Source organism: Hemitrygon akajei, chromosome 10 (genome assembly GCF_048418815.1).
Source record: "Hemitrygon akajei chromosome 10, sHemAka1.3, whole genome shotgun sequence".
In the NCBI taxonomy this organism is placed as follows: domain Eukaryota; kingdom Metazoa; phylum Chordata; class Chondrichthyes; order Myliobatiformes; family Dasyatidae; genus Hemitrygon; species Hemitrygon akajei.
The window spans coordinates 35463848-35487651 of NC_133133.1; the positions used below are offsets into that span (position 1 = coordinate 35463848).

The following is a 23804-nucleotide window of genomic DNA, read 5'->3' on the forward strand; positions in this document are numbered from 1 at the left end:
GGATAGTGAATAATACTTAAGTTTGAAATTTTTGAGATTGAGGCCCCAATTATCCAGAGTCTAACCCATTCTGAAATCTATATTTTCAGTTAAATTAAAAAAGAATCCTGTCTTTATATTGTACAAGAAGAATGAAAATGATCACTGTGACCTCATGCAAAATAATGTTATATTGTTGCAGTCTAATAGTATAGTTTAAACCTTCTTACATTAAGCATTTTCAGAACAGATCCCCAAAACAATATAATTAGCATCCATGGGTTTCAAAGCCTGGACTTCCATTTCAAATGGGTTTATTTGATTGCCCCCCTGTATAAGTATATAGAGTTAGATATTGTTAGGCTGTTTGGAGATCTTGCTGGTTCAGCTCTTTACATTAAGAATTGCTGCTCACATTCTTCCATGCCTTGACTTGTCTGCTCTGGATGTTGATGACTAATCTCATCCAAAGAATCAGAGACATCAGTGGTATGGCCTGGTTGGACTATCACTGGTGTTGTGAGGAGGTGACTCATTGACAGATTTGGCAGGAGGAGGAAAGGTCACAAAATTCTGGTTTTGCTAGTGGTTAACACTGGAGGTGATTTTTAGCAGTTCTTAAATGTTTTGATATGCATTGTCAAATAAAATAATAGTCAGTAATTAACAAAATTAAAAAATTTAGATTTTTGGCATCTAAGTTAACTTTCATTTCTTAAAATAAAGTTTAAAAACTACATTAAATCTAAACAAGAAAAATTACCAATTTTTTTAAACTTTCCCATTTCTCTCTTTATCCAGAGTGCTTATTAATCTCTATTGAACTCAATAGAGCCAGGCCAGGCAGAGGATTCGATTTGGGATCCCCAAGCATAATGCTGGGAAATTTTGGCAGGCTTTTACTGGTAGAGAAAACCACTATACACCTGTCCACAGATGTTGAATGTGCTTTGACAACACTTTCATGGAAGTCCTGGATTTTGCTGACGTTTAAATAACAATATTGGTTGGTCCATTTGGAACCACCAACATCTGATTGTAAGATCCTGCTGATAGTGTTGATTGAAATTAGGTGTGGTTCAATGATAACATTCCTCATTGTGAAAAAAATTCTTGTTCTCTAAGTTTGGCCTTTGTAAATACTAATCTGCCTAATCTCCTTTATCTCTATAGTAATACTTCCAGCTATTTCAGTCCAACACACTGGGACTCTATAAAAACTCTTCGTTCTCCACACCTTACAAAACATTTCAAACCTACACATATGTCACATTTTTAGCCTTCATTCCTAACTATTCTATTAATATTGTTGTTGGTTCTGAATGACTTTCATACATTAAATGGTTTATGTGAGTGAAATGTGTTAATGTCACTCACTGCTTAGTCTGTCTGGAGATCGCCTTTGAGTTCTCGAGAAAGGAGAAAACTGAAGGGAATTTCTGCCAACTTAAATAATCATGTTGCTCCTTTGACCTGAGTGACAGTCAGTCTACCATAACAGAATATAACTATACAGATAAACCAAAGTCAATAATACACTGAGAAAGGGCTTAGAAGGCAACTGGTTCTGCTGTGGGAATTTTATGACAGGCAAAGTTTCAGGAAGAGTCAAAATAAAAATGTCTTGGAAAGTGTTGATGTTAAACCATATGGCCCTTGAGGTAAGACATTGTATCTCGCTGCACTATCTCTTTTTGTGTTGTTTTCTTCTATTATTCTGCCTTGTGCTGATAACATTTACGAGTATGAATTCAATTTGTTAAGGCATTATTGACTAAAAATTCATCCTTAGTCAACAGTGCTGAGCACTTTGTATCAGAGGATTAGTGTAGAGTGCTCCACCTCCAAAATTCTTCTATTGTTGTAAATTTCTCAGGCAGATTACAATCCTGCAATTACTATATTGCGTATTCATTAATTTATGAATGAATTTCTATCATTTAAATGCAGAGATAGATCAATACAATCCTGTGTGAAGACTTTATATGTACCTTGCACACAAGGGTCACATCAGACTGTTCGTGAAAATATAGTTTGTGAAAGTAGGTGTGTTTTACACATTGACCAATCTAGAAAAGGGTGATTAAATTTAAATTCAGAAATTCAAAAGTTGTAGTAAAAGTGAAAATCAGGATGGAGAAGTCAAAAACAGCATACTAGTCCTCAGTAAAGAGTCAATGGTGGACAGGGTAAGCCACTGTAATTTCCTTGGTGCCAACAGCTTGGTGGATATATACAAGGCCTAACACACTGATAAAATATCAGTGGATATTAAAAGGAGACAGTTTTTCTTCAGCGGTTTGATCGAGAGATGACTGCGCAAGCGCATGGACATCAGCGAGGTAAACCAACATGAAGAGTTTAAAAGGAGACAGCTTTATACAGCTGTTGTCGGAGGAGCGGGCATTGGAGATGGGGTAGACAGAGTAGGAGGGGTTTGGTTCAATGGGGCTTCGGTGATAATGGGCTGAGGCGAGGTAGGTTACCTGTGAAGAATTAGAAACAGGAAGAATGTCTGTGAGGCCGGTGTTCTGTACTGGGTGTCAGATGTGGGAGGTCCGGGAGACTCCCAGACTCCTGGAAGGCCACGTCTGCGCCAGGTATGTTGAGCTGCAGCTCCTTAGGGACTGCGTTAGGGAACTGGAGATGCAGCTTGATGACCTTTGTCTGATCAGGGAAAGTGAGGAGGTGATAGAGAGGAGCTATAGGCAAGTAGTCACACCGGGGCCTCAAGAGACAGATAAGTGGGTAACAGTCAGGAGAGGGAAGGCCAAGAGTCAGATACTAGAGATCTGCCACTAGCCCTGTCTCTGTCCTCTTTAACAATAAGTACTCCTGTTTGAGGGGAAGCAATGGTGGCTGTGCCTCTAACAAAGAGGTTGGCCCTGTGGCTCAGAAGGGTAGGGAAAGGAAGAGCATGGCAGCAGTGATAGGGTACTCTATAGTTAGTGGGTCAGTCTGGCAATTCTGTGGATGTAGGAAAGAAACACGGATGGTAGTATGCCTCCCTGGTGACAGGGTCCAGGATGTTTCTGATTGCGTTCACAATATCTTGAAATGGGAAGGTGAACAGCCAGAGGTTATGGTACATATTGGTATCAATGACAAGGTAGGAAAAGGGAGGAGGTCCTAAAAACAGTTAGGAAGGAAGTCGAGAAGCAGGACCTTGAAGGTAGTAATCTTAGGATTACTGTCTGTGGCATGCGTCAGTGAGTATAGGAGTAGAGTGAGGTGGAGGATAAATATGTGGCTGAGGGATTGGAGCAGGGGGCAGGCATTCAGATTTCTGGATCATTGGGACGTCTTTTGGTGCAGGCATGACCTGTACAAAAAGGACGGGTTGCACTTGAATCCAAGGGGTACCAAAATCCTGGCAGGTAGGATTCCTAAGGCTATTGGGGAAAGTATAAACTAGAATTGATGGGTGGTGGGAACCGAACTGAAGAGATGGAGGAAGGGGCGGTTGGCTCACAAATAGAGAAAGCTTGGTGACAGTGTGAGAGGGTGGATAGACAGGTGATAGAGAAGGGATACACTCAGACCAATGGTTTGAGATGTGGAGATGTGTCTATTTTAATGCAAGAAGCATCATGAACAAAGATAATGAGCTTAGATTGAGGATCAGTACTTTGAGCTATGATGTGGCCATTACAGAGTCTTGGACAGCTCAGGGGCAGGAATGGTCACTTCGAGTGACAGGCGTTAGATGTTTCAAAAAGGACAGGGAGGGAGGCAAAAAAGATGGGGGTGTGGTACTGTTGATCAGAGATAATGCCACAGCTGCAGGAAGTCATGGAGGGATTGTCTACTGAGTCTCTGTGGGTGGAAGTTAGAAACAGGAAGGGGTCAATAACTCTGCTGGGTGTTTTTTATAGACCACCCAATACAAACAGAGATATTGAGGAGCAGATAGGGAGACAGATTCTGGAAAGGTGTAATAATAACAGGGTCATCATGGTGGGAGAAGTTAATTTCCCAAAAAATGACTGGCATCTCCCTAGAGCAAGGGGTTTAGATGGGGTAAAGTTTGTTAGGTGTGTTCAGGAAGGTTTCCTGACACAATATGTAGATAACCCTATAAGAGGAAAGGCTCTACTTGATCTGGTGTTGAGAACTGAACCTGGCCAGGTATCAGGTCTCTCAGTGGAAGAGCATTTTGGAAATAGTGATCACAATTCTATCTCTGTTACCATTGTAATGGAGAGGGATAAGAACAGACAAGTTAGGAAAGCGTTTAATTGGAGTAAGGGGAAATATGAAGATATCAGGCAGGAGCTTGGAAACATAAATTGGGAATAGATGTTCTCAGGGAAATGTACAGCAGAAATCTGACAAATATTCAGGGAATATTTGCTTGGAATTGTGCACAGGTACACTCCAATGAGACAGGGAAAGGAAGGTAGGGTACAGACACCATGGTGTACAAAGACTGTTGAAAATCTAGTCAAGAAGAAAAGAAAAGCTTACGAAAAGTTCAAAAACCTAGGTAATGATAGAGATCTAGAAGATTAAGAGGCTAGCAGGAAGGTGCTCTCAAGATTAAAATTAGGAGAGCCAGGAGGGGCCATGAGAAGGCCTTGGCGAGCAGGATTAAGGAAACCCCCAAAGCATTCTACAAGTATGTAAAGGGCAAGAAGATAAGACGAGAGAGAATAGGACTGATCAAGTGTGACAGCGGAAAAGTGCGTACTGTGGAACTGGAGGAGATAGTAGATGTACTTAATGAATACTTTGCTTCAGTATTCACTATAGAAAAGGATCTTGGCAATTGTAGGGATGATTTACAGTGGATTAAAAAGCTTGAACATATAGACATTAAGAAAGAGGATGTGCTGGAGCTTTTGGAAAGCATCAAGTTGGATAAGTCTCCAAGACCAGATGAGATGTACCCCAGGCTATTGTGGGAGGCAAAGGAGGAGATTGCTGAGCCTCTGGCAATGATCTTTGCATCATTAATGGGGATGGAAGAGGTTCCAGAGGATTGGCAGTTTGCAGATGTTGTTCCCTTATTCAAGAAAGGGAGTAGAGGTAACCCAGAAAATTATAGACCAGTGAGTCTTACTTCAGTGGTTGGTAAGTTGATGGAAAAGATCCTGAGCAGCAGGATTTATGAACATTTGGAAAGCATAATACGATTAGGAATAGTCAGCATGGCTTTGTCAAAGGCAGGTCATGCCTTAGGAGCCTGATTGAATTTTTTAAGGATGTGACTAAACACATTGATGAAGGAAGAGCAGAAGATGTGTCTATGGATTTCAACAAGGCATTTGATCAGGTATCCCACACAAGGCTTATTCAGAAAGTTAGGGGGCATGGGATCCAAGGGGACATTGCTTTGTGGATCCAGAATTGGCTTGCTCACAGAAGTTTAAGAGTGGTTGTAAATGGGTCATATTCTGCATGTAGGTCGGTGACCAGTGGTGTGCCTCAGGGATCTGTTCTGGGACCCCTTCTCTTTGTGAATTTTATAAATGGCCTGGATGAGGAAGTGGAGGGATAGGTTAGTAAAGGTTGGGGTGTTGTGGATAGTGTAGAGAGCTGTTTGTGGTTACAGTGGGACATCAATAGCATGCAAAACTGGGCTGAGAAGTGGCAGATGGAGTTCAAACAAGATAAGCGTGAGGTGGTTCATTTTGGTAGGTCAAATATGATGGCAGAATATAGTATTAATGGCAAGACTCTTGGTAGTATGGAGAATCGGAGGGATCTCAGGGTCTGAGTCCATAGGACACTCAAGGCTGCTGTGCAGGTTGACTCAATGGTTAAGAAGGCATATGGTGCATTGGCCTTCATCAGCTGTGGGACTGAGTTTAAGAGCTGAGAGGCAATTTTACAGCTATATACAACACTGGTCAGGCCCCACTTGGAATACTGCACTCAGTTCTGGTCACCTCACTACAGGAAAGATGTGGAAACCACAGAAAAGGTGCAGAAGAGATTTACAAAAATGTTGCCTGGATTGGGGAGCATGCCTTATGAGAATAGGTTGAGTGAACTCGGCCTTTTCTCCTTGTAGTGGTGGAGGATGAGAGGTGACCTGACAGAAGTGTATAAGATGATGAGAGACATTGATCGTGTCAATAGTTAGGGCTGAAAGGACTAACATGAGGGGGCACAGTTTTAAGGTGCTTGGAAGTAGGTACAGAAGAGATGTTAGGGGTAAGATTTTTTAGGCAGAGAGTGGTGAGTGCGTGGAATGGGCTGCCAGCGACGGTGGTGGAGGCAGATACGATAGGGTCTTTTAAGAGACTCCTGGACAGGTACCTAGAGCTTAGAAAAATAGTGAGCTATGTGTAACCCTACGTAATTTCTAAAGTACATGTTCGGCACAGCATTGTGGGCCAAAGGGCCTGTATTGTGCTGTAGGTTTTCTGTGTTTCTTTGTTTCTTATATCAACGAGGGTTCTACTTTTAAGGAATTGATTGTGAGTTGGTCTGTCACCAAAGACTCTTGCAAATTCCTATAGAGTACCATAGAGAGTATTCTGATTCGTTGCATCCCATGCTGCTATAGTGGCTCCAATACTCAGGATCACAAGAGGCTGCAGAAGGCTGTCGTCTCAGCCAGCTCCATCACTAAGGACACCTTTGAGAGACAGTGCCTCAAGAAGTATACACTCACCATCTGAGATGTGCCCTTTACTTGATATTACCATCAAGGAGAAGGTACAACCATCAAGGAGATGGGCTGGACTCAATGATTCAGAAACAACTTCTTCCCCTCCACCATCCGATTTCTGAATGAGCCACGAACACATACTGTAAATCCTCTCTTGTTATTTCTTACCTTGCACTATTTATTTATTTTGTAATTTATGACAGCTTAATACTTTGCACTGCATTGCTGTTACAAAGCCAACACATTTCACATCAGATAAGAGAGCGATAATAAACGTGTTTCTGATTCTGATCTTGAAATTATTACAGAACATACTGGAAACACTCAGCAAATCAGGCAAAATCTGTAGAAAGACCAATAGAGTTATCCTGTCAGTGCAATAAATTTTCTTCCTGACTGAATTTAAATTTTGTTAATTATACAATCAGGAATAGAGATCTAGTATCAGTTTTCTGGTCTTTATTACTGATGACAGAATTGTTTACTTAACTGAATTTAAATTTCACAATTGCTCTAGTGTGTTTCAGGCTCTTTGCTGAATAGTAATCTATGGACTGAACCACTGCAATCTCAAAACATATATCCAGATCCAGGAGATGGAGTGTCTTTTGGATGTCAATAGAATTTAGTCACCTAATACCTTATTCTAATATGTGGATCAGAGCTCCAGCAACTCAGCTTCAATCTGTGCCTCTGGTGTTGTCTATGCAGAGTTTGAGGTTAACCCTGTGGCCATGTGGGTTTCCTCTCAGTGCTCCAGTCACACATAAGTTGGTTAGTTGGCCACTGTAAGCTGCCCCTGGTATCCAGATTAGTACTAGAATCTGTGAAGTTGATAGGGATGCAGGTGGAATAAAACAGGATTAACACAGGAGCAATATAAATGGGTGCTTGCTGCTTGGCATGTTCTCAGTGGGACAAAGTGCTATGCTGTAAAACGTTATATGACAATACAGAAGTGAAGTATTGGTAAAAATCCATTGGCTAAACCATTGGCTACCTTAACTAATAAGCAAAGATTAATATATGTAATGACAAAAGAATATTGTTGGGGAAAAAAGTGTTAATATCATAAGCACAAAAGATTCTGCAGATGCTGAAATCCAGAACAAATGCACATAAAATGCTGCAGGAACTGAGCAGGCCAGGCAGAATCTATGGAGAGGAATAAATGTTTGATTCTGTGGACTGAGACCCTTCCTCAGGACTGGAAAGGAAGGGGAAGAAGACAGAACAAGGTGGGGTGGGAAGGGATACATGATGGCAGATGATAGATGACATCAGGTGAGGGGGAAGGTGAGTGGGTGGGGGAGGAGAAATTGAATTGACAAGATGGGTGGTGAGAAGTGGAAGAGGTAAAGAAAGGGTTGAAGAAGAAGGAATCTGATAGGAGAGGACAGTGGATCATGGAATAAAGGGTGGAAGGAGGGTCACCAGAGGGAGATGATGGGCAGGTGAGAAGAGAAGGGGTAGAAAGGGAGCCAGAATGGGCATGGAAAGAACTACCAGAATTTAGAGAAATCACTGTTCAGTCCATTAGATTGGAGGCTGCCGAGATGGAGTATGAGATGTTGCTCCTCTAACCTGTGGATAGGCTCAATGTGACCATACAGGAGGCCATGAGCAGACATGTTGGAATGTAATGAGAAGTATGATGAAAATGGGTGGGAAATTCAGTCTTCTGTATCAGACTGAGTGAAGGTAATGAATGCTGTGGGTTTCCAATTTATGTTGGGTCTCCCAGCAGTTGGGAGCACTAGATACAGTTGCTTTCTCCAGCAAACGGGCAGGTGAAGTGTTGCCTCACCTGGAAGGACTGATCAGGGCCCTGAATGATAGTGACGGAAGAGACAAATGGACTATTGTAGCACTTTTTTGTAGGGATTAATTGCCACGAGTGAGATCAGTGATGAGGGACAAATGGACAAGGGAATCACAGAGAGTGCAATCCCAGTGAACAGTGGAGAGTGAGGAGAGGAGAGATAAAGATGCGTTTGGTGGTAGGATCCCATTGAAGATGGCAGAAGTTGCTGAGAATGATGTGCTGGAGACGGAGCCCTGTGGGGTGGTAAGGGCAAGTGGAGCTCTATACTTCCTGTGGTGGTGGGAAGATGGGATGAGGACGAATGTCCGTGAAATGGAGGAGATGCAGCTGAGGGTGGCATGATGCTGAATAAAGTGAAAACCTGTTCTTTGGAATAGGAGGATACTTCAAATGTTCTGGTAGTGGAAAGCCCCATCATGAGAGCAGCTGTGGGGGAGATGGAGGAAATGAGAGAAGGGAATAACATTTTCACAAGTGGCAGGGTGGGAAGAGTCAAGATAGCTGTGAGAGCCAATAGATTTATAAAAGGTATCTGTAGCCAGACTGATGGAGACAGACATATCAAGAATGGGGAGAGAGATGTCTGAGGTGGACCAAATAAATTTGAAGTCTTGATGGAAGTTGGAGGCAAAGTTGATGAAATTGCCATGCTCCACATGGGTGCATGAAGCAGCACCAATGCAGTCATCGATGTAGCCTAAGAAGAGCTGGTGAGTGTTTTCGGTGTTGGTATGGAATATATTCCAGATAGGGCAAGCATAGCTAGAGCACAAGTGGGTGCCCGTGGCAACCCCCTAGATTTGGAGAAAGTGGAGGAACCGGAAAAGAAATTGCTGAGGGTAAGGGCCAGTTCCACGAGACAGAGGAAACATTAGTTGGCCATGGTAAATTGCTGCAATTGTCCACATGAGTACAAGAATCTAGGGAGTTGATAGGAATGTGGGCAAAGTAACACAGTATTAAAGCAGACGTAATATAAATGGGTACTTGTTGCATGACACATTCTCAGTGGGACAAGGCACCATGCTGTAAGCTTCAATAGTATAATAGAGAAGTATTGGTTAAAGTTTGTTAGCTAAAATATTGGCTATCTTAGCTGATAGGCTAGAAATAATTTATGTAACAACAAAAGAATACTGCTGGGAGAAGGCAGGGTTAATATTATAGAAAGATGAAAGGAATTACCGGTAGATAGAAAGGATTTTTTTGTTATTGAATGAACTAAGCTCAGTAGCAACAGTCTAATTTTTTCTTAGCTCGTGAACTGTTTTGCTGGGATCAGTAAGAAAATGGCAATAAGCCATCAGCAGATGGCAATGAGCCTTTTACCTCAGCATTTCTTTTCTGTGATCTGTTAAAATATTTCTGGATGGGAGAAATAAAAACCTTTCTTGGACACATATAAATAGATTAAAAAAAATTATGACCTACCCTCATTAAACTTGTCAAATGCATGTAACGCCAACTCTGCATTATGTTCTCTGTTAAACATGTCCTCTCACCTTTGGGACATCTGTTTGAATTCAGTTCAAACAGATGGGATCAATATTTCCTCTCCCTAACGGATGTCAGGCGAACTGTGTGAAAATGAATATGGGCAGTTTCAACTTGTTTTCTGGTGGCAATCCACAGTCAACAAAATAAAAATAATCATAATTTGGCATTAATTACCCATTTCCATCTTCTACCATCGAACAGAATGATAACTAATCTGGCAAATAGTTTGGATATTATGCTCACTATGAGGACATTTTGCTGAAGAATTATACATCTTAGGCACAAACACTAATTAAAGAATATAGCTATTGACTATTGAAAGGCCTAGATAGAGTGGACATGGAGAGGATGGTTTTTATAGTGGGGGAGTCTTGGATCCGAGAGCACAGCTCAGAATACAAGGACGTCCCTCTAGGACAGAGATAAGGAGGAATTTCCTTAGCCGGACAATACTGACTATGTGGAATTCATTGCCACAGATGGCTGTGGAGGTCAAGTCATTGGGTATATTTAAAATGAAGGTTGATATGTTCTTGATTAGTAAGGATGTCATTGGAAAGGGAGAGAAGGCAAGAGAATACAGTTAAGAGGAATAATATATTAGCCATAATAGAATGATGGAGCAGACTCGATGGGCTGAATGGCCTTATGGTCTGTAGTCTAAAGTCAGAAAATGAACTGTACACAGGTTTTGTATTTCTCTTCCATTTCACACATTGCCAGCTCGATCTGTAGCGAAGCAGCATAATCAAAGAGTGTTGCAAAATGTTCCTGAAAAATACTTGCTTTAACAAATATCCTGTAATATTTTATTAAACGTGACAAATGTGGTACCATTTTGAAAATACAGCTGAAAATGGGATTATTGCAAAGCTTAAGCATTTTTAATCAATGTCAGACAACCAGCTGAGAGTAACTCCCATATCATGTATCTAATTGTAATTGGAACTTCAAATGTGCTCTACGATTCTAATTCACAGGTGGATTTCAAATACTGTATCTATCATACAGGTATTTTACTAACTTTCATTTATCGTCCCCAATTTCACCTTTTTGTTTTCTAAGGAAAAATTTAGATTTGCCTTCCCAGTATTTTTTTAATATCCTCAACACCTTACAAATAATTGTACAATATTATGGGTTGTCATAGCAAGCTTTGGAGGCACAGTTAGAAAGTAGAGAGGAGTTGGCTCTATCTTTCTTTCTTAAGAAAGATGACAGCAGGATATGCCTTTATGAGTCAGGAAACCTTCACAGTTGACCTTTATAAAATTCTTAGCCTCGTGCATCAGCTGACCCTGTGAAAAAGCTGCACATTATGAGAGTCACAAGCAACAGAAAATCGGTGATGCTGAAAATCCAGGCAATGCACACAAAATGCTGGAGGAACTCAGCAGGCCAAGCAGTATCAATGGAGAAAGAGTACAATCGACTTTTCGGGCTGAGACCCTTCAACAGGACTGGAGAAAAAAAAACATGAGGAGTCAGTGTAAGAAGGTAAGGGGAGGGGAGGAAGAAACTCAAGGTGACAGGTGAAACTGGGCTGTTGGGGGAGGAGTGAAGTAAAGAACTGAGGAGTTGATTGGTGAAAGAGATACTGGGCTGGAGAAGGGGGATGGATTTGACAAAAGAGGACAAAAGACAATGGAAGAAAGAAAAGGGGGTGGAACATCATTGAGAGGAGATGTGCAGGTAAGGAGATAAGGTGGGTGAGAGGGGGAAATGGGAATGGGGAATGTTGAAGGGGGGACATTACCAGAAGTTTGAGAAATCAAAGTTCATGCCATCAGGTTGAAGGCTACCCAGGTCAAATATAAGGTGTTGCTCCTCCAACTTGAGTATGGCCTCATCATGACAACAAAGGAGGCCATGGACTGACATGTCAGAATGGGAATGGGAAGTGGAATTAAAATGGGTGGCCACTTGGAGATCCCACCTTTTTTTGGCAGACAAAGAGAAGGTGCTCTCCCAATCTATGTTGGGTCTCGCCGAAGAAGAAGCCCCACTGGGAGCACCAGATACAGTAGATGACCCCAACAAACCTTGGCCTTCATCCTGCCTTGTGCAGCTGGATCCTGGACTTGCTGTCAGATCACCAGCAGGTAGTAAAAGTGGGCTCCTTCACCTCCACCCCTCTGACTCTCGTCACAGGAGCTCTTCAGGCCTGTGTACTGAGTCCACTCCTTTACTCCCTGTATACCCATGACTGTGTCACCATCCAGAGCTCTAATCAGCTAATTAAATTTGTGGACGACACTACATTGATTGGCCTGATCTCAAACAATAACGAAGTGGCCTACAGGCAAGAAGTAATCTCTCTAACACAGTGGTGTTAAGAAAACAACCTCGACCTCAGTGTTGCAAAGAAGCTGGTTGTAGATTACAGGAGGAATGGAGACAGGTTAACCCCTATTGACATCAATAAATCTGGGGTTGAGAGGGTAAACAGCTTCTAGTTCCTCAGCATCCACAATCACTGAGGACCTCACATGGTCTGTACACACCGGCTGTGTGGTGAAAAAGGCACAACAGTGCCTCCTTTACCTCAGATGGTTGTGGAAGTTTGGTATGGGCCCCCAGATACTAAGAACTTTCTACAGAGGCACAATTAAGAGCATCCTGACTGGCTGTATCACTGCCTGGTAAGAGAACTGCACATCCCTTAATTGTAGGAATCTGCAGAGAGTGGTGCGGACAGCCCAGCGCATCTATAGTTGTGAACCTCCCATGATTCAGGGCATTTACAAAGACAGGTGTGAAAAAAGGGCCCATAAGATCCTTGGGGACCAGCGTCACCCCAACCACGATTTATTCCAGCTGCTACTATCCAGTAAACAAAAAGCCAAACAGTATAAAAGCCAGGACCAACAGGCTCTGGGACAGCTTCTTCCACCAAGCCATCAGACTGATTTAGTCACGCTGATCTGAGTGTATTTCTATGTTATATTGACTGTTCTATTTATTATAAACTACTATGATTGCACATAGAACATTTAGAGTGAGACGTACTGTAAAGATTTTTACTCCTCATGTATGTGAAGGATGTAAGAAATAAATTCAATTCAATTCAGTCTCACAGGTGAAGTATCGTCTCAGCTGGAAGGACCGTTTGGGGCCCTTGGTAGTGAGGGAGGAGGTGTAGGGGCAGGTGTAGTTCTTATTCCACTTGCAAGGATAAGTGCCAGGAGGGAAATTAGTGAGGAGGGACGAATGGACAATGGAGTCACATAGAGAGCTTTCCCTGTGGAAAACAGAAAAGGGGAGGAGGGAAAAATGTGCTCGGTGGAGGATCCCATTGGAGATGGCGGAAGTTACAGAGAATTGTGTGCTGGATGTGGAGGCTGTTGCTCTGGTAGGTGAGGACAAGAGGACCCCTATGTCTGATGGGGTGGGGTGAGGGCAGATGTGTGCAAAATGGAAGAGATGCAGTTGAGGGCAGCATTGATGGTGGAGGAAGGGAAGTCCCTTTTCTTGAAGAAGGAGGACATCGCCTTAGTTCTGGAATGAAAAAAAGACTCATCCTGAGAGCAAAGGCAGCGGAGATGGAAGAATTCAGAGATTGGGATGGTATCTTTACAAGTAACAGAGTGGGAAGAGGTATAGTCCAGGTAGCTGTGAATGGACAAGGGAGTCATGGAGGGAAGTGATCCCTGTGGAAAGCAGGAAGTGTGGGGAAGGGGTTGGAAGGAAAGGTGTAAAGATGTGCTTGGTGATGGGATCCACTGGAGTTGGCAGAAGTGATGGAGAATTATGTGATGGGTATGGATTGTAGGTGAAGACAAGAGGAATATAAGGAGTTGCCCATCCAACCTTGCGACAGTAGAGGAAGCTGTGGATTGAGATGTTGGAATGGGAACAGGAAATGGAATTAAAATGGGTGGCTACTAGAAGAACCCACTGTTTCTGGCTGATGGAGCATAGGTGGTCGGCAAAGCTGTCTTCCAATCTACGTCTGGTCTCACCAATATACAGGAAGTCACACTGGGAGCACTGGACACAGTATACGACCCCAACAGACTCATAGGTGAAGTGTCACTATCACCAGGAAGGACTGTTTGGGGCCCTGAATGGTAGTGAGGGAGGAGGTGTAAGGGCAGGTGTAGCACTTGTTCTGTTTGCAAGGATAAGTGCCAGGAGGGAGATCAGTGGGGAGGGATGAATGGACAAGGGAGTCATGGAGGGAAGCGATCTCTGCGAAAAGCAGAAGGTGGGTGGGGGGGAGGGAAAGACATGCTTGGTAGTGGGATCCAGTTGGAAATGGTGGAAGTTACTGAGAATTATGTGATGGATGTGGAGTCTGACGGGATCATAGGTGAAGACAAGAGGAAACCTATCCCTGGTAGGGAGGCAGGAGGATGGGTGAGGGTAGATGTGCTAGAAATGGAAGAGATGTGGTTGGCAGTGTTGATGGTGGAGGAAGGGAAGCCCCTTTCTTTGAAGAAGAAGGATATCTCTTTATTTTTGGAATGAAAAGCCTCATCCTGAGAGCAGATGCGGCGGCAATAAAGAAATTGAGAGAAGGGGATGGCGTTTTTAAAAGTAACAAGGTGGGGAGAGGGATAGTCCAGGTAGCTGTGAGTGTCTATGGGTTTGTAATAGACATCTGTGGATAAGCTGTCTCCAGAGAAACAGACAGAGAAAATGAGAAAGCGAGTCGGAAATGGACCAGGTAAATTTGAGGGCAGGGTGGAAGTTGAAGGCAAAGAGAATGAAGGCAACAAGCTCCACATGTGTGCAGGAAGCAGCACCAATGTAGTTGTCAATGTAATAGATGAAAAGTTGGGGAGTGATATCAGTGTAGGCTTGAAACGTAGATTGTTCCACTAACTGACAAACAGGCAGGCATAGCTGGGAACCAGATGAGTGCCCATGGCTACACCTTTTGTTTGAAAGAAGTGGGAGGAGCCAAAGTAGAAATTATTGAGAGTGACGACAAGTTCGACCAGATGGAGGAAAGTGGTGGTGGAGTGGAACTGATTAAGTTTGGTGTCCAGAAAAAACAGCTTTGAGGCTTTGCTGGTGGCCGATGGAAGTGTACAGGGACTGGACATCCATAATGAAAATAAGATGACTGGGGCCAGGGAACTTGAAATCAAGAGCATGTGAGGTGTGAATACAATGTTACAATACATTGTGAGAATGCAATGTTTGCTTTTTCGAAGCTAAATTAGTTTCAGAGTCTGTAAGCATTGTGTTAATGTACATGTCCTAGTCATTCAATAGGGGGAGCTCATCTGTGATTAAGGACAGCATACATTGTGTCCATAACATTACCTCAAAGCATTGTACTTCAAAAAGCCATCACGTCTGAAAAAGGGGATGAATGAGAGAAAGACATTTAATTGTCTGAGACTGTTGTCCAAATACTTTTGGAAAACTTCGTATTTTATTTGATAAATTAATATTTTATTTCAGTGTAAAGATCTTTATGAACCACAATGAGCACACAGGATAAGGAATACCCATGGTATTAAACTTTAAGAAGACTGCACTGCATAAAATTGAACAGTCAGATAGGGTTACAGAACAATGTTGTTCATTGCACTTCGATAATTCATTTTTCTCTCCTCTGTATTAACAGAAAAATATCTTATATGTTGATGTATTACCTGTCAAAAACAATATTACTACAATAGCAGGCTACATACCAACAAATACTCAGAGGACTAAATCACACCAATCTACAGAAGTAAACAGCTATTAGAATTTATACTATACAAATTTCAGGTGGTGAGCTAAGCACATAGTTATTAAAATTTAAATGACTCTTCAGCAGCCCTGCAACAATGATTTGATTGACTGACTATTAATCAGTTCCGAGGCAGTACATTAACAAAATTAATCAGATACCCCTTTTCACAAGTATAAAGGACATTCATATTCTGAACCATTAAAAAAAACTTAGGTGAATTATGAAGTTATGATGACACTCCTTGTGACGTTATGCTTCCCAAAAAAGGGAAAATAACAATGTTTGGTACATTTTTAATTTTTGCTGCAAAAAAATCTACAAATGAGGCTTTAATTGCAATAGAATTCATTCTGCGTAGTCTCAAACTAAGTAACTCTCAGAGTTTCTTTTCATAAAACCAGCAGAATTATAGTATTTCCAATAGATTGATTTGGTAAGTGAAGGTAAGACAAGAACTGGGAATAGCTTTGAACATTAGCTTCTAAAATACTAATTAAAGTTCAGAAATCATATTCTGCTTGTAATCAATTGCTAATGGAAAACTGACAGAATAATGTGTTTCATATTCATTCTGGTGCATAGCAAATTCCAAGAGGATATAATGTGGAACAATTTGTGAGTGATTGAAAAGTATAGCCTGAAGCTGTTACTTCAACAAGGTGCCTGGCTTAACATCCTGGAGCATAAGACTCCTAATAACTCCAATTTTGCTGTGCAACATGTCTTTTCAAATACAACACAAGGTGAAAGACAACTCTGATAGAATAAATAAATAGTCTTGTTGGCTATTTTACTGATTTGGGATTATTTTAAATACCTATTTCCTTGGTGGTTTGCTGTGTTTCAGAGGATAAGGCATTTGCAATAGTATCAGTTGAAATTACTTTGTACCCTCAGGTAGAAATGTCAAATACTGGAGGGTATAGAGTTAAGGTAAGAAGGGGAAAGTTTAAAGGAGATTTGCAAGGCTTTTTGTTTTGTTTGCCTTTTTGTTGAAGGGACTGCCATGGGAGGTGATGGAAGCAGATACGTTAGGAACATTTCAGAGGCATTTACGCAGACGCATAACCAGGCAGAGAAAAGAGGGAGATGGGCCATACGTGGACAGATTGGATTAGTTGTATGGCTATCATGGTTACCGTGGACATAATAGGCCAAAAAGCTTATTTCTATGCACTACTGCTCTATGTTCATAGAGTGGCACGGTAGCATAGTGGTTAGCACAACGCTTTACAATACCAACAATCCAGGCTCAATTCCTTCTGCTGTCTGTAAGGAGTTTGTACATTCTCTCTGTGAGAGTGTGGGTTTCCTCTGGGCGCTCCAGTTTCCTCCCACAGTCTCAAAGTCGGTGGTAGGTTAATTAGTCACTATAAATTGTCCTATGATTAGGCTAGGGTTAATTTGAGGGTTGTTTGGTGGTGCAGCTTGAAGGGCTCAATATATAAATAAAATGAATAAAAATCTTAAATGTACATATAATTACAAAGTCTGATCATATCCTGACAAAGAAGTGACTTGTTAAAGAGCAGGAGTTTCAAATTATTTTATTCTAATGATTTATAATTAAAAAGCTAAATTTATAATCAGTTCACCGTTGGAAACTGAAGTTCTATTTTAGGTAGACTAATGAAAAGAATATATCTTGAGAAACAACCCTGTCTCATGTATGGAAATGTAGATTTTACTGTCTGTATCTTTTGATGTTCGGGGTTCAAATGGAAATATTTCCTTTCAATATCGTATGTGCAGTGACAGGAGTACTGGGAATTATTTCGTATTCCAAGCCCATAAATTCATCATTAAGAATGCAGTATTAGATTCTGACAATGTTGTGAATCTGAAAGACGATGAGATTACAGTTCATCAACCATGAACTGAATTCCCACAGTGCTTTCTTCTTTATTGAAAGCATCTTATTTCTCAGCTTCCTCAGCTGGCTGTTATCACAGAAAATGCACATGAATCTCAAATCATTCATTATGCTAATCTGTTGTGCGAATTTGTTTATAATTAGGATGATGTTGCTACTGGGGCGCAGATAGGATGCTGGAGATAAAAAGTGGACTTGATGTTTGTTCCAGCTTCAAAAAAATTGGCAAGCTTTTGGTGACAATGATCAAGAATGATGAACGCAGTAAACATGTCAAGGTGCTAAAAAAAACCTCTTCTACAGACAGGTGTTGCAATGAAAATACACCATTATTTTTGAGTTTTATTATAGAACATGGATCAATAAATTGACACAAAATAGGTCAAGACATTTACTTATTCCTTCAAGCATATTTATTGCTAATGGTGGGTACGGTAGCATTATGGTTAGGTTATTGGATTAATATACAAAGGACAGGACCATTGATCAGAGGCATGAATTCAAATCAGACAACGGATCCTGATTAACTTAAACTCAAATACTTGCCTGAATCTTAAAATAAGTAAAATCTGACACTAGAAACAATAAAAGTAATGAATTATTTCAAACACTCTCTCAGTTCGCTGGCATCCTACACTCAGTAGCTATCTTATTAGATACACCCAAAGACCTGCTTGTTAATGCAAATATCTAATCAGCCAATCATATGGCAGCAACCTAATGCATAAAAGCCTACAGACATGGTCAAGAGGTTGAGTTGTTCAGAATTTGACCCTGGAATGGTTGTTGGTGTCAGAGAGGGTGGTTAGAGCATCTCAGAAATGACTGTCCTCCTGGGATTTTCATCCACAACCATCCCTGGAGTTTATCGAGAATGGTGCAAAGAAACAAAAATAAAACATCCAGTGAGCTGCATTTCTGTGGGCAAAAATGACTGTTAGTGGGAGAGGTCAGGCAAGAATGGCCAGACTGGTTCAGACTGACAGGTAGACAATATCCATTCAAATAACCAACAGTGGTAAGCAGAAGAGCATCTCTGAATGCACAACATATCAAACCTTGAAGTGGAGGGGAGTTCAACAGTCAATGACCACACCAGGTTCCACTCCCGTACCCCATTAAGAGGTCACTGAGTGCCTCCAGACTCAACAATGCAATAGACTCAATTCAGCCTCCTGAGTTCAGAGGCCAAAAAAGGATGAACAATAATTACTGTCATTGCTAGTAATGCCCACATCCATTGAATAAATAACAGAAGTTGTGTTCTTTGTCATCATTACGCTGTGAGAATAGGCCCATGCCAATCATGGGCACTCATTTATTCTAATCTAAAACAAATGTTCCCCCCCCCCCCAATTTCCAACATTCCCAACAGCTTCCCTCAGATTCTGCCAACATACTAAGTGCAATTTAGGATGGTTCTTGTGAGTTGTGAGAAAGCAGGAGCACACCCAGGAAATCCACAGGGTCACAGGGACAATGTGCAAGTCTCGCACAGGCAGTACCAGAATTCAGGATTGAACTCAAGTTGCTAATTCAATGAGGCAGCATCTGTCAGCTGTGCAATTCTGCAATCCCAATGGGTGGTGTCTCATTATTCACAATTCAGAAGAATCCAGTCCTTGTATGCTGTGTACTAGCTCACAAGTGACTTCATCAAATCACAGAAAATGGCTGCTGCATAAACCTGAAGAAGGGGGATCTTATTGAAAACTATCAGATGTTGAAAGGCCCAGATAGAGTGAACGTAGAGAGGACATTTTCTCTAGTGGGGGAGTCTTGCACCAGACACCACAGCCACAAAATCCAAGGATATCCCTTTAGAACAGAGAGCGGAGATCTATTGTTTTGGATGGCTGTGGATGCCATGTCATTGGGTACATTTAAAGAGAAAGTTGATAGGTTCTTGATCAAAGGGTGTCAAAGGTATGAAGAGAAGGAAGGATAAAGGGATAATATGTCAGATAGAATAGCAGAGTAGACTCAATGGACCAAGTACGTGATTCAGCTCCTATGTCTTATGACCTTATGACAATCATCTCAGCTGCTAGCTCTGCTTTCACATTCAGTCACGTTTTGGTTCATGTCCGCAATCATTTGCTTTTGTCAGCTTACCACCATCTAAATGATTGACATGGTGAGATGATTGGCATTTCCTTCAATGTCCTCAGTCACCTTTTGATCATATCAAAGTTCAAAGTAAATTTATTATCAAGGTACATATGTATCACCATATATAAAACATATAACTTATTTCATTTAAATCAAATGGCCTAATATGTTTTGAATTTGTATTATTCCCTTTGATCAGAAAGTTAGAGTACTTCCTTTCCTCACAATCAAAACGAGAGGCCATAATATTTATTATGTTCCTTTCCCTCTGTTCTACCATCAGTAACAGACAGGTTTACTTGTGGAAGGATCTCCCTCTGGTGGAGCAGCTGAGAAATAAAAAAATAAATCACATGAGTAGGATGGACAAATTTCAAAGATTATCTGGTCTAATAATAAAACTCCTGACAGGTGGCTTGGAGCCCATCTCACTAACCTCAGGATGAAACCATTATTGAAATGTTTTTTTAACAGGTCCACTAAAAAAATACCAGATTTATTTTTATTATATCAGACCTACACCTGGATCGGTGGGATTGCTGTGAGAATGGCCTTTGGTACTTGATTTAGCCTTCAACAATGCCTTCACAGTGATAAGTTTTAAGCTGTATAGCAACTCTACAAAAGGTTCTGCAAAACCATTCTATCGAAGTAAACCTTTGTACTGCAGATTATGTAACATATTTAAAAAAGAAACACAAAATAAGATTACTTAGTATGCTTGAGTAGAAATGCAGCTAATACAAGAAGTCGGTGTGGTAAATCATCAATTTTAAATAATATTATTGAATTGTATAATATTAATTCAAACTATACCCTCTTCTTTCAGAATGTAGCAATACCACAAGAAAACTAGAATTAAAATGCTTTTAACAGATGCAGTTGAAATCCATTTCTCTAATTAACAGTGATCCAAGTTCCTTCTCAGAAATCCACATTTCACCAATCAGCTACCAAGGACAATATGCTTCGTTTTTTTTCCCTTCATCTGAAGGCTGACTCAGGTGAGCTACCCCTTATCAGAAACTGCAAGAAAAAAATAACTGTTATGGGCAATAGGTTCAATCCACTGACTTTTATTTAATGAACTTCAGTACAACTAGATAGCCACCTGAAAACAAGTCACCCTGTATGAAATGGCACTAAATAGCTTTGAGCATCAGTATTTTTTGATATCAAGTAGTTGTTTCTCTTTAACCTGTGCAAGCGATGTGATTCTTTAATGATTGTAATACCAGCAGTGGAAGCCTGATCTCTACATAGCTGTCATACAAAATACATATTTTCTGTTTCAGCACACAACCATAAAAAAGGATTGTTGCAGCAATTACTGAGCAGAAGTTGAATGATCCCTATGAAGTGCCCATTTTGTTCAAGACAAGTGCCAGAGCACCTGAGAAGTCAGCTACTGAAATAACGGGCAGATGGTACAACACATTCATTCTAATCGATACCAAACTGCATACTCACAGCTTAGGGGAAGCTACTGTGCAGTCCACAATCACAGTTCTGCTGTACCCGTGGATTAGGAGGTATGCAAAGACAAAAATGCTATTTCATTTGATCTCAGGAATCATTAACATTATATTTGTCAGGCTGATAATAAATTCTGTACTATGGTGTGCATGCAGCCTCTGAATGTCTATACTTTAGGTGTAGAGCCTGATATCGTTATACATCAAGCAGTCGCTCTCTCCTTTCAAAAGCAGACAAAGCAAGGAATATAAACATACACACACACACACACACACACACACACACACATATATATATATACATGTTTCAGTCTTATTCACAAGCTCAGTCACATTACCATACTGAAGTCTTGCCATGCTGAGAGATATCGGCCATCCCATCTCTCCAAAATACTCTCTACCGAAGATTAAATAAATCCACTTTTCATCTTCTTTCAACAAATCCTGCAGATTCCTGATGTAAGAACAAGCTGAATTATACCAAGCTATGCTTGTTTGTTAGGTTTCTGTTCAGCATTAGCTAATCCCTTTGTGGATGCTAGGCAATCAGCTAAACACTACAGACTCCTCACACTCTTGCTACCTAAATGACAAGAGATAACTACCAATCCCCAACTGCTCCTACTGGAAGCAGGCACAGAAGCACTCACATATTAACATCACTGGAACGTACCATGCTACCAGAGGGGGAGACAAAGCAACAACACTACATTCTCACACAGCAGTAACATCATCATCCTGTTGTAAGAAAACTGTACATTAACCTGTATTTTGCTCCAAATGGCTTTCTACATACCACAAAGTTTCTATTTAAAAATAAACTGGGAAATGCATTAACAATTAAAACCATTGCAACCTATAATTTAATGAGTCTGGTTTTGAATATTAAAATATAATATGCAGTTTTAATATTAATATACTTTGGGAGGTCAGAGCACTAAGTGGTTAGAGTAATACAGTCAAAGAAAATTACAGCACAGAAACAGGCCCTTCGGCCCATCTAGTGTATGCTGAAACATTTAAACTGTCGATTCCCATCAACCTGCTCTTGGACAATAGCCATCCCTACCCCTCCCATCCATATACCTATCCAAATTTCTCTTTAATGTTGAAATCAAAATTACATCCACATTTTGCACTGGCAGCTTGTTCCACACTATCACCAAACTCTGAGTGAAGAAGTTTCCCTTCAAGTTCCCCTTAAATATTTCATTTTTCACCCTTAACCCATGAACCTTAGTTGTAATGTCACCCAACCTCAGTGGAAAAAAAACCTGCTTGCATTTACCCTAAAAATACCCCTCAATAATTACTTGAAAACACAATAAAAAAAAGTTTAATAAAAAAAAAGTATTGTATATCAAATCTCCCCTCAGTCTTCTACATTCTGGAGAATAAAGTTCTAACCTATTCAATATTTCCATATAATTCGGGTCCTCCAGTCCCAGCAATATCTTTGTAGTTTTTTTTCTATACTCTTTCAATCTTGTAACTTTCCTGTATTTAGATGACCAAGCTGCACACAATACTCCAAACTAGGCCTCACCAATGTCTTATACAACTTCAGTATAACATATCAACTACTGTACTCAATACTTTGATCTATAAAGGCCAATGTGTCAAAAGTTTTTATTATGACCCTGCCTACCTGTGGTACCACTTTCAATGAATTATGGACCTGTATTCCCAGATCCCTTTGATTTACCAAATTTATCAGTGGCCTACCACTCACGATGTAAGACCTGCCCAGGCTGGTTTTCCCAAATTGCAACAACTCACACTTGCCTGCATGAAATTTCATCTGCCAGTTTTCAGCCCATTTTTCTAGCTGGTCCACATCTGCTACAAGCTTTGATAGTCTTCCTCACTGTGAACTACACCCCCAATTTTGGTGTCATCTGCAAATTTGCTGATCCAGTTTACCACATTATCATTCAGATCATTGATACAGATGACAAACAACAACAGATCCAGCACCGACTCCTGCTGCAGTCCATTAGTCACAATGCTAAACTCGGAGAGGCAGCCATTTACTACCACCTTCTGCCTTCTCCCACAAAGCTAAAATTGAACCCAATTTACTACCTCATCTTGAAACCCAAGTGACCGAATCTTCTTGACCAATTTCCCTTGCTGGATCCTATCAAATACCTTCCTGATGTCCATGTAGATAATATCCACTGACTTGGCTTCATCAACTTTCCTGGTAACTTCCTCGAAAAACTATAAGATTGGTTAGATACGACCAACCACACACAAAGCCAAGCTGACTATCCATAATCAGACCCTGTCTATCCAAATACCTCATATATCTGGTTGCTCAGAATGTCTTCCAATAACTTTACTACAAATGATATCAGGTTCTCCAATCTATAATTTCCTGGAGTATTCTTAGCACCTTTCTTAAACAGCTGAACAAATTTAGCTATCCTCCAAACCTCCGGTACCTCACCTGTCACTAAGGATAACTTAAATATCTCTGTTAGGGCCCCTGCAATTTCTACATGCCTCCTACAGGGCCCAAGGAGAACTTTGTCCTGTCCTGAGAATTTGTCCACCTTGATTTGTCTCAAGACAGCAAACACCTTCTCCTCTGTAATCTGTATAGGGTCCATGATCGTGCTGCTTTTGCCTCATTTCTGTAGACTCCATCTACCTACTATATACAGATGCAAAAATCTATTTAAGATCTCCCCCATCTCTTTTAGCTCCATACATAGATCTTCCAGAGG

General features: G+C 40.9%; 1 protein-coding gene across 6 annotated transcripts in view; it reads right to left on the reverse strand.

Moving 5' to 3' along the window:
* The window catches only part of tenm1 (teneurin transmembrane protein 1), a 2244326-nt gene that overhangs the window by 961730 nt on the left and 1258792 nt on the right, over window positions 1-23804 (reverse strand). The window contains exon 1 of one of the 6 annotated variants that reach the window (XM_073058031.1): window positions 21411-21673. The exons of the other annotated variants lie outside the window; for them this stretch is intronic. The gene's annotated coding sequence lies outside the window, so the exon portion shown is untranslated. Of the gene's footprint in view, window positions 1-21410; window positions 21674-23804 lie in introns of those variants that run through there. 6 annotated transcript variants of the gene reach the window in all.